Raw genomic sequence first — 12662 nt, 5'->3', positions numbered from 1 at the left:
GCTTGACACTAGACTCTAGATGCATGTTCTCTCTACCATTCCACACCATTCACCATGCCATTCATCATTAGCTTAGATTTTGTCCAGTCATGTTTCTGATTAAGTTATGAGTCTTCCCATTCCTCAGTGCCTCTCTTCTGTTGGTTCTTCTGATAATCAAAATCATGCTATAGTATTAATGGCCATCCATGTCTTTTAACAAAGGAATATCTTAACCCTAAACCCTAAAGAGAGCTAGTGGTTCTTGTCATCACTCTTTATATTGCTTGTACAATGCCTGAAGGTGGGAAAACTCAGGCTATATTTTAAGAGTCTAAGGATATAGCACACCACAGAGCTTTGTGTATATAGCAGACTTGCAAAGTTGTTTTATGTGGATGAATGAATGAGTTGATGGACAGCATTCAGTCTCAACAGAAAGGCAGTTTAAGTGGATTTCCACTTGTGACATCCTTCTTTTTACTCTTTATGAATAGCAATGCTATCTGTACAAATGTAGGCATTGAGCCAAATAGAACATGGTGGTGTCTAAGAAATCCAATAAGATGAGTAGGTTCAGAGATTTTTAAACTTTGTACAATTTATAAAGTCATATTTTCCAATTGCAAATAAATTCTTTTGTCCCTGAAAGTGCATTTTGATATTTGAATGAAGCTCATAGTGTTAGGTGGTTGCTGAACTCAAGCTGTGTTAAACTGCCTGACTGCCCTGCTTTATTGTTTGTGACTAGAGGTAAGGCTGGGTGATAGTGAAATGAAATATTGATGAAAATGCACTGAAAATGTGTTAAAGCAACATATTTTGAAATGTATGTAGAGCTCTTTGAAGTGAAATAATGGTTTTAAGTGAATTCATAAAGATGTTAGTGCATCTTTTTAGTGATAAAATTGCAGTGACAATGGGAAATTCCTACTCTCGTCCAAGAACATAGATTACCTATGGGATTTATTAATTTTCCAATTTAGGAATAATTTAATAATAACAATATAGGAAATGTATGCTACAAAGACTGATTTTTTTTGGTAAATCTCTTTAATATTGGCATGACCTAATAAAGATGCATGTTGCTACCACAAGATTTACACAATGCTAAATATTTTTAGATTGATTTCAACAAGAGAGATTGGAGAACATTCCTTTAAAAGTCTCAGGAGAAAAGCTTTAGCATATTTTTTATATAGATTCATATGCACACAATAAACAACCTCAAATGTAATATCATTTGAACATTTAATCTAGTTATCCTTTAACCTTCATGAGATGTTAGACCTAGATTTCAAACTTAATAAAGGAAGCAGGGTGTGTGCATTTGTGTGTGTGTGTGTGTGTGTTTTAATATAATGCTGATCTTAGAGCCTTTCCTTAGAATAACCAACTCCATATATTCTCAATGAAGGCAAAAAGGAGAAAAATATGATAGAAGTAAATGGATATGTATTGATATATTTAAAAGTATGTATGTATTTATTTATTTATAAAGATTTTATTTATTCATTCATGAGAAACACGAGAGAGAGAGAGAGGAAGGCAGAGACACAGGCAGAGGGAGAAGCAGGCCCCATGCAGGGAGTCTGATGTGGGACTCCATCCAGGGTCTCCAGGATCACACCCTTGGCCGAAGGTGGCACTAAACCACTGAGCCACTGGGCTGCCCAATATGTTTAAAAGTATTTATACATGAGGTCACTGATCTGTCCATTTGGCAAGGACCTATTTTAGTAGAAACTACATTTTGATGATCTCATACACAGTACTTTATAAATTTATGGAACGTGGAAAGAAGAATGATATTGTATGGACAGCTAGATGGAGCTGGCTTTCCATAAGTCACAAGCTTTTTCATTGCTAGAAAAACAAATTCTGATGGTTTAGTACAGATTCTGTTCTGAAGAGAAAAATGAAGAGAACACTGGAGTGTTCTCTCTTGTGGACCAGTAATGACAGTAAATGACGGGTCCCATTAAAAACAAAAACAGAATAAATTGTCACTTAATTGCACACAACAATGTAAAGATTGCCAAGGGGCTTGCTTTCCCACAAGAAATATTTTGTTATAAGCCTCCAACATCACAACTGAACCCTAAATTTATATCAACCCTAAATCTTCATTGTGTAATTGCCTTACTACTAGGTAACTAGATTAAGTTGGTCGGGCAGTATAACTGGAATATCTAGGGATATATACAGCATTCTCAATTTCCTTTATTAAACAAATTTATTTCTGGTTGCTTTCTGTTTCATTATAAGAGCTATAAATTTATTTTTATGCATATTAACAGATTTTTTTTTTCTGAAGTAAGACCACAAACTACCACACTTAGATTTAGAGAACAAAGACTTAGTACTGCTTTGCCAAAGACCAAATACCTGGTAAAGCTCTACCTTCTCCTCCTATCCCTGAAAAAAAATTAACTATGCTGGATCTCAGGTTCTAAGAATTTTTGTAGGTCTGATAACTTAGCACAAATGACAACATTTTCATAATTTTTTGCTGAGACCACGCGGCCCTGGACATTGTCTTATGCATTTTAGAAGAGAGTCTCAAAGCCACCTTAGAGTTTTCTAGGGAAAAACTCCTGAAAGCATCTCCTACTTGAGAGAGGTTAAAAAATGTTTTATCCTGGACACTTATTCACATAATTTAAACATATTTTTTCAGATATATTATGGGGTAGGGAAAAAAATCCAGAATCAAGACCATAGAAATTTAGAGGACTTAATTTAGGTATCTAGTTTATTATAGTGACTTTTTGAGCCTTGTTGTATTGGGTCTTGGATATTTTTTTCTAAGTTCTTGTCAGTGCATGTCTGTCTGTGAACCATTAATGGATTTACCTAGATCCTCTCAGGAATTCACATGTCAAAGATCGTTTACATGAGTAAAATATGGAAAACAATGTCATGATTATCACTAATTATTTTTAGATACAGGGTTTTATTTTCAGTAGGTAGTACATTTATGTTGCTATTTTAAAATAGGTTAATAAATATTTTAACATTTTCTGTTTTAATTTCTGTTAAGGTAAAAATCCAAATAAATATTTTTTGGTCTGTAATAGTTTCTAAGAGTGGAGAGGGATCTTGAGATCAATAAGTAGGAGTATTGCAGTTCTACTTGCTGAATGGAGAGATCCTAATCTCAAGCCTAGATCACTCATGTGTGAGAACAATGTGATGTGCTGCCCAGATCCCCCATTCAAGGGAAGACTTACTGCCTCAGTTGCTGGGAGTGCAACTCCCACCAATGCCCTTCAGTTATCAACACCTTCATAGGCTGGCTCAACTCCTCATCCAACATCATATCCCCTCCCAAGTTGGCCCACACCTAATGATTGGTAGATGTAAGTATATAAGGGCATGGCCCCCTTTGTCCAACTCAGACAATTTTGAAGGTACATTCTAGCTTCAGAGCATTCAGGTGTCACTTGATCTACATCAGTGCTTGACTTCTTCCTTTAACCACTGTTATTTCCTTTCCCTCCCTTCCTTAAATGTTAATTCTGATGTCCTTTCTTAATGCATAGCCTGCACAAACTCTGTCTCAGAGCCTGCTTCCCAAGAAGTACACCCTACAATAGTTTGGGAGCTTGATGTTAGGTTAAAAGTCAATTCTCTGATAGCATTGAGTAAGTCGAGCTTACATAGGTGTCCCAAATTCCTTATCAACAAGCCACACAAATTCATTGGCCTATGAAGGGCTTTATGTAGCCTGGAATGCTATTAGTCTGGAATGCTCCTAGAATGCTATCCATTAGGCCTGGGGCAGGCTAGTTCTGTGTTCTCTAGGGCTGGTTCAGGAATGTGTATAAAGGAAAACAGGCATTGGCTTCTTGGAAGCATAGGTGAAAAAACTTGCTCCTTCCACTTCTCTGCTCTTAGGATAACCTATCTTCCAAACTTTAGGTGTGTAATGAGGAGCAAGAGATGAAGAGGGAAGAGAGTCCACAAGCTATTTGAGTGTGGGGAGAATCCAGATCTATTCAGCCCATCTTCACACGTAATATATATTGACAGCCAAAGCTAAGTCAAGTGAGTGGTGATCTGGATCAATTGTTAGTATTGTCTAAAGTGAACGGATGTCCCTGATCTTTCTTTTCTCAGTACCTGACGTAGAAAAAAAAAAAATCTATATCAGGAGCATTTTAGGCTTAAACATTCTAAAGAATGAGGTAGCTTAGTTGGCCTTTCTGTAGCCCCATCTACATGTTGAAGTGATTTATCCACAGAACATTTATTTCCAATTTGATAAGGTTAGCATTCTTTCTCTGGATATCAAAAACTGTTTCAAGATCCTGGATATATAAAGGGCCCTTGGGATGAAAATGAAATCAAGTTTTACACTGTGACATTTGACAATGACTCATGAAAATACTGGTGGGCTAAATATTCATTCAGTCATTCCATGAACATTCATTCAGCACATACTATGTGCCAGGAGGTACTCTAATTTCTGGAGGATACATTGATAAATAAGACAATATTGCTGACTTCAGAAGCCTCTTAAGACATGTTAAAAGAGAAACTGAGGTGTATTAATATTTTTAAGAGTTTATTCGAACAAAAATCTATTTCAATCAGGCAGCACCAAAAAAAGTAGATAGGAATGATTCACCGAAGGAGCTAGGGGCAAGACTTTTTATAGAGAAGATGCAGAAGCACAGCAAGGAAAATATTTGATTGGTTATAGCTTAAGTGGCTGCCTTATTTGGTAGAACCTGGTTGGCTTCTGGTGACTGGTTGTCCTTGGGATTTGATTTCTCAACCTTCAGGCATTTACAAACTTGGTTTTTGATTTGCTTATGGAGGCTGCTAGGGCACTGGAACCACCTCAGTCCAAAGGCCTCCTTGTTTAGTTAATTTAATAGACATGATATTGTATGGATCTTATTCAGTCTATTTGCCTGTGCAGTCATAACACATACATGGTGGAATAAGAAAGAACTTAAGGATTTCAAAGTGTTGAAAAGAGCTTTGAAATGTAAGTCACATATTTTGCATACTGAGGGCATTGTTCTAGGTGCCAGGGATTCAATATTGAACAAGCTATTTTGTCTCTCACTTTATATTTTATGGAAGAAATTGAAAAATTGGGCAGCCCGGGTGGCTCAGTGGTTTAGCGCCGCCTTCAGCCCAGGGTCTGATCCTGGAGACCTGGGATCGAGTCCCACATCAGGCTCCCTGCGTGGAGCCTGCTTCTCCCTCTGCCTGTGTCTCTGCATCTCTCTCTCTACTCTCTGTGTATTCTCATGAATAAATAAATAAAATCTTTAAAAAAAAAAAAGAAAAATTAGGATAGGAAAAAATAGATACGTCTAAAAAATAAATAGATCAAGAAAACAAAAAATAATAAGAAAATAGAATATTTTAATTACAATCATCATGCTTGATGTGTTATATATCCAAGTTGTAAGTGCATATGCATTTTTTTCAAAATACATAAACATTACAAAAATTGATCATATATTAAGCAACATAGAAAAACACAAAAATTCCCTAAAGCTAAAATGACACTGGTCACACTATTTGTCTATAATGCAAATAATACTAGAAATAAGCAAGAAAAAGATATTTTTTAAAACTCCTAAAAATGTCCAAAGAGGGAAGCAAAACTGTAGTTATAAACCACTTAGAAACAAATAACAGCAAGTGGATTATATATCAAAACTGTGGGATACAGCCAAAACTGTACTTAGGAAAATTTATAGACATAAATGCATTGATTAGGAGATAAAAATTTGAAAATAAATAAACGAGGCATTCAACTCAAGATGCTGGAAAAAGGAAAACAAAGTCTATGAAAGAGAAGAGAAAGAATAAAAATCATACATTTGCTATAAAAAATTAAATCAAATGTAATACAAATGATAAATAACAAATATAAATTCTTTTTCTTTGAAATAATCAGTAAACTATTTAAAAGTATTTGATGAGTTTTATTAAGATATAAAAGGGAGAGGAGCCTGGATAGCACAGTCAGTTAAGTATCTGACTCTTGGTTTTGGCTCAGGTCATCATCTCAGGGTCATAATCTCAGGATCTTGAAATCAAGCCCTGTGATGGGCTCCATGTAGGCCTCCATGCTCAGTATGGAGTCAGCTTGAGATTCTCTCTCCTTCCCCCGCTCCCCACCCAGTCAGGTATGCACTCTCTCTCTCTCTCCCTCTCTAAAATAAATAAATAAATCTTTTAAAAAAAAAAGAAAGAAAAGGAGAGAAGACACAACATCAGAGATTAGGAAATATGACAAATTAGAAAGTTTGACATAAAATATATGTGAAGATTTTAAAGTTTTGAAAGAATTCATTGTTCAATGTTACACAGAGAAATATGGAAATCTTATAAAATTAATAGTTTGCATGGCCTATATATTAAGAATGACTCAGGGAGAGATAAGAAAACATAAATGAACCAACAAGGATAGCATAACCTTGGTGTCAAAATTAGAGAAAACACAGCTCCTAAAGAAAACTGTACAACAATTAAACTAATGAACATAGATATCAAAACTTTAAATGAAAAGGTGCCAAATTAAATCCAGCAATGTATTAAAAGAATAACATAGCCAATTAAGATTTATTCCAGAAATACAAGCATGAGTCACCATCAGAGCTCTATCAATGTAATTAATGGCAATAATACTTTTATTTATTAATACTTCAAGAAATATTTCTAAAGTTCATACGAGAGGAAGACACTGTTCTAGGTGTTGAGGTGAAAGTGTGAACAAAATAGACAAGATCTCAGGATGCCTGGGTGGCAAAGTTTGTTGGGCATCTGACTCTTGGTGTTGGCTCAGGTGGTAATCTTAGGGTCTTGAGGTCAACTTCAGCTCCAACTTCAGCTCCAACAGGAAGCTTTTCCCCAAGATTTAATTCTGATGTTGGGGTCAGCATAGAGTCTGCTTGAGGTTCTCCCTGCCTCCCCTGCTTGTGCTCTCTCTCTAAGAAATAAATACATCTTAAAAAAAAAAAAAAGATCTCATGGAACTGCATAAGATGATTATTTAAAAATCCATATAATTATCTTGATAAACACCCCAAATATATCTTAAATATGTGATTCAGTTCAGTGTTCATTTCTGATAAAAGATTTTAGCAAGGGAAGAAGAGACTCAGTGTAAAGACAGGCATGGTTATTTGAACATTATTAAGGAAATGTGAGAAATATTAGCAATGTTCCCTTTAAATCAGAAACTAGGAAAGGACATCAGTTCTCACTTTTAATATTCAGAATTGCATTTGATGTCTGATCAGTGCAAGAAAATAGACAAGACACATACAAATAGGAAAGTTGAAGATGAAGAGTGTCCATTTATAGAAGAAAAGGCTAAACTTAAAAACTCAAGAGAATTAACTGATAAGCTATCATAACTAATAAGAAAATTTATTATTTTGGCCACATATAAGACCAAAAACACAAATATTAAAAAATTTTCTCTATAGCAGGAGTAGCCAATTAGAAAATGCAATAATATTAGAGCCCATTCACTATAACAAGGCCCTTAATATACCAAGGGGTAAAAAAAGAATAAATATGTAAGACTTTTATTGAGAAACTTATAATACCTTATTAAAGAATATAAAAAGACATTAAAAACGTAAAGGGTACTTGGATGAAATGATTTACTGGTGTGAAGACATAAAATTGCCTTGTAATTTATCTATTTATCAATGTAAATTCCAATAAAATGCCAATGGTATTTTTTTATGAAAGCTGATCCACTGATTTATGTTGAAGAGAAAAATAGAATCAAAGCCAGATTGGAAATAAAATAAAATAAAAAATTAATGAAAAATAAACCCTGAAGAGAAGGACATACCCTGTCAGGTATCAAATATACTGCTGAGATACAGTAATGAGAAAGGTGTGGTATTGGTGCACATATGTAAAATATAGAATAGAGCCTTCATAAACAATCACAGGTTAAAGTTTAATAAAAAGTGACATCTCAAGTCATTGGGAAAATGTATACATGGAACATTGTAATATTGACACACAAATATATAAAAAGATCAATGAAAAAAATAGAAATCTCAGAAACAGATTCATGTTTTTTTTTATTATTATTATCTTTATGAAATCTCCTAGCATCTTATCTGCCTTTCTTTGTTGTTTTCTGTTCCCTGGGAGGCATCATCTGGACTCTCTTCTCAATTAGATTGGACAATGGACAGTGAGAGGAACTTGCAGGAGATGGGAAAGCAGGAGGAGAAAAGGTCAGGTAATTTCTTCCCCACTTCTCTGCTGGCTTTAATTCTCTCACAGCAGCTATATTCCTATTCAACTTCAGCTCCAACGGAAGCTTCTCCCCCAAGATTTCAACTCTCACTGGGTTCCAATAAGGGTATTTCCTCCTCTGGTAATAGTTTCCTGATTTAGCTAATTCCTCAGTGCCTCAACATCCCTTGTTTGTTCCTATCTCTGTAAAAATCTTCTCTTAAACCTTTGATGTGAACCCTTGTTTTTACCCCCTGCTGGAATCCTGTCTGATAATGTAGTTGGTACCAGGAATGGGGTAGTCTTATTTCATACCTAGTTGCTCACTTAGATAAGTTTTGCTTTTTGTTTCTGCAACTTGGTGCTCAACAGTTTAGATTTGTCATGGGGCGGGGGGCGGGGGGCGGCCCGGTTCGCTCAGTGGTTTAGCGCTGCCTTCAGCCCAGGATCTGATCCTGGAGACGTGGGATCGAGTCCCACGTCGGGCTCCCTGCACGGGGCCTGCTTCTACCTCGGCCTGTGTCTCTGCCTCTCTCTCTGTGTCTCTAATGAATAAATAAATAAAATCTAAAAAAATTTTTTTTTTTTTGTCATGGAAGAAACTATTTTACCAGCAAATAGCGGTGACTTCAATAACATAGAAGCTGAGACTTATTTCTTATGGCACTAAATCCTCAGGTAGAGAAAGCAGGACCTGTGTTCTTGCCAGAGTGATTCATCCTTATTACCAAGAGAATTTGATATATAATTGTTTATAGTAGCCTCTTATGATTCTTTGTATTTGCATATAAGTTGTGACTTTTCTCTCATTTATAACTTTATTTGAGTATACTTTTTTTTTCTTGGTCAATATGCTAAAGGTTTGTCAATCTGTAGTCTTTTCAAGCAACCAACTCTTTGTTTCATTGATTTTTAAAATTATTTCTAGTCTTTATTTCATTTATTTCTGCCTAATCTTTGTTATTTCCTTCCTTCTAATAATTTTGGGCTTCTATTTTTCCTCTTTTTGTATTTTTTTGAGATGTAAAATTAGGTTGTTTGAAATATTTTTCTTAATGGAATCATTTATAGCTATAAATATCCCTCTTAGAACTACTTTTGCTGCATTTCATAAGTTTTTATATGTTGTATATTCATTTTCTTTTGTCTCAAGATACTTTCTTATTTCCCTTTTTATTTCATCTTTGATCCATTGATTGTTCTGCAGTGTGTTGTTTAATTTCTATGTATTTATGATTTTTTTTCATTTTCCTGCTGTCGTTAACTTCTAGTTTCATGCTATTGTAGCTGGAAAAGATACTTGGTATAATTTCAGTCTTCTTACAATTATTGAGACTTGATTTGTGATCAACATATGATTTATCCTGGAGAATGTTCTGTGTGTGCTTAAGAAGAATGTGTATTCTCGTGCTATTGGGTGGAATGTTCTGTGCAAGTCTTTTAGGGTCATTAGGTCTACAGTATTATTCAGGTTTGCTGCTTACTGAATAACCTATCTGGATGATCTATCTAATGTTAAAAATGGGGCATTTAGAGCCTCTACTATTATTATGTTAGTGTCTCTCTGCAGTTCTGTTAATATTTACTTTAAATATTTAAGTGCCCCAATATTTGATGCATATATATTTACGATTGTTATATCCTCTTGAAGTTATCACTTTATCATTATAGACTATACTTTGTTCCTTATGACCACTCTTGACTGAAAATCTGTGTTATCCAATGCTAGTATAGCATTCTTGCTTTTTCATTATTTTCATCTCTTCAGGTTCAGCCTATATGTGCCTTCAGAGCTAGTTCTCTTTTAGGCAGCATATTGTTAGATATTGTTATTTATCCTGTCCAGCCACTCTGTGTTTTTTGATTGGAAAAATCAATCCATTTATGTTTAAAGTCACTATTGATAGGTGAGAACTTACTATTGATGTTTTGTTAATGGGTTCATATCTATATTGGTACCAGTAATATGGTCTAGAAGGAGTACATGGGCTCTGGGTGATAACAAAGGGCAAAGCTCCAAAGCTCTTCTTGCTTGGAAATAACTATAGTACGATGAGGATAGCTTACCAGCTTGCACCTGTTTTCATCACTTCTCACTCCTTTAGGCCTTTGGTGCTACCTTAATATTATCTCAATACCTTGGGAGAGCTGGGATTTGGCTACTAATTTATTCCCCAAAGTGGCAGTAGGGCAATCCATTATCTTCCTAAAACAAATGCAAGAGGGAAAAGCAGATCTGAAAGCTTTTCCAATCCCACTCCCCTACTAATCAGCCTTATGTCATTGTCCTCTCTCTTTTATTGCTACAGACTATAGGTATGCCTGACACAAGTTTCTGACAACCTTCCTCTCCTCAGGAGTTTCTTGCTATTTTTATCTTAGTTTCCCAGATCCATGCTGCCTACCTTTCTCTTCTATAATTGTTCCATGATAGTTTTCAGAAATAAATGTTTGCAGCCAGTACTGATTCACCATCTTAACAGAAACCAAAAGTTTATTTCTTCTCTTTTAGACTGTGAACTTCTTGACAGCAGGGATAGTGAGTTAGTTATTCATCTCTGCATCTTAGCAAGTAAGATAGCAACTGGATCTCAATAAAATTTTGTGAAATTGCCAAAGCATATTGGAGAGCTATAATAGGCCAAGGTCTGGCTGAACCATGAGGCCACTCTAATCAGTATGATGTCTTGTCATTGTGACCAAAAGAGTCAATGAGACCAGAGGTATTAGACCAGTGATATCAATGTGCTTATAGCCATGCAGCTAGGGTGGGATTCTTTATGTAACTAAGAACTTATAGTCATAAGTTCAATGATGATAGGGATCCTTGAGTTATTGTAGATCCTAACAGCTGCTCAAAAAGGGAACAGAGTTAACAGAGCATATTATTTATGTTGCTTATGTAAAAAAAGAAGACAGTCCAATTAAACCATGTGAAACATATAAACTTCAATAGATAAAAAATGAGTGCATTCAAAAATCAGTAAGATTCAGGTAAGGTCTGTTGATTGTATTTTGTCAATATCAGTTTCCTGGATTTGATAATGTACTATGGTTATGTAAATTGTTACCATTGGGGGAAGCTAGGTAATGGGTACATGGAACTTCTCTTTGCTATTTTTACAACTTTGTAAGAGTCTTTAATTATTCCAAAATAAGTTTAAAAAAGTCAAGCCTTCATAACTAAAATAAAAATAAAAGATTTGCAGAATAGTGAAATCGGGTGGCAATATGCTTTAAATTTATGAAAAGAGGAAAGAGTACTTAACGTGAATTGTATGTTTACAAAACTCTTTAAAACTAGGAGATAGTATGGGTTGAAAATATAAATAGGCCTAAGAAAGACAGATAAATTCACAGGTGATTAACTCATAATTTACATATAAAGGCAAAAATACTCTTTGGACTATGACTTATAATTTCCTTGACAACATTCAAAGATAAAAAATGCCACTGGAAGAAAATACTGGGATCAGGTGTCCAGTATGGCAATATTATCCAGAATGGAGAAACCACATCTTGTATAGAATGGGCTCTAAAACCAAGAGCCTGAGTTTGAATCTAGACTCTGATAGCTGCTAAATTACTTCACATCTTTGAGCTTGGTTTTCTCTCTGGAAAATGGAGAAAATAATGGCATCTATATTGTAAGTTACATATGATGTTAAATGACAGAATGCATGTAAACCAAGGCTTGTTGTATTGTTGTTATAAAAAAAAACATTAAAAAATCTTTATGCTTTCGTGGACCAACATTTTTGTAAAATACAATAAAAAGTTAATTAGCGGAGGGATGCCTGGGTGGCTCAGTGGTTGAGCATCTGCCTTTAGCTCAGGGTGTGATCCTGGAGTCCGGAGATCAAGTCCCACATCAGACTCCGTGCGAGGAGTCTGCTTCTCCCTCTGCCTGTGTCTTTACCTTTCTCTGTGTGCCTCTCATGAATAAATAAGTAAAATCTTTAAAATAAATTAGTGGAAAAATTAAACTAAAAAGACAAACTATTAGCTTGGCTTTTTTGTTATTAAATCCAGGGATATAAAGTTACTGTCAAATTGTTTTAATAGTTTTTAAATCCTTAGTTTCAAATTCACAGCAATTGTACTTGCTGCGGCCTCATAACAAATAGACCACATGTTCATGTAAAGCTGAGAAAGGGTCTTTAACTCAGAGCTTACCTGTAATAATTAAACCTAACAACAATCTCCTTGTGTCATTTAGTTTTATTCTTGTCTTTTTTCAGTTTCCTTTAAGAAACAAAACAAATTTCCCCACTTGAAGTATTTGCTTATTTTCTAGCAAGACTTCTATTCTTCTTTCTCACCAAAGAAAGTCTCACTTTCAGGGGTCAACTCTAAGGTAGTAAGTTGACCTTTTCAGTATGTACAATGGGGCTTGAGGAAGTAAAGTTGAAAAATAACCTCAAAATGTAAAATATTGGCTTAAG

This window comes from Canis lupus, chromosome 22, assembly GCF_003254725.2.
Source record: "Canis lupus dingo isolate Sandy chromosome 22, ASM325472v2, whole genome shotgun sequence".
Lineage (NCBI taxonomy): Eukaryota > Metazoa > Chordata > Mammalia > Carnivora > Canidae > Canis > Canis lupus.
Note: the sequence above shows the minus strand (reverse complement) of the source record.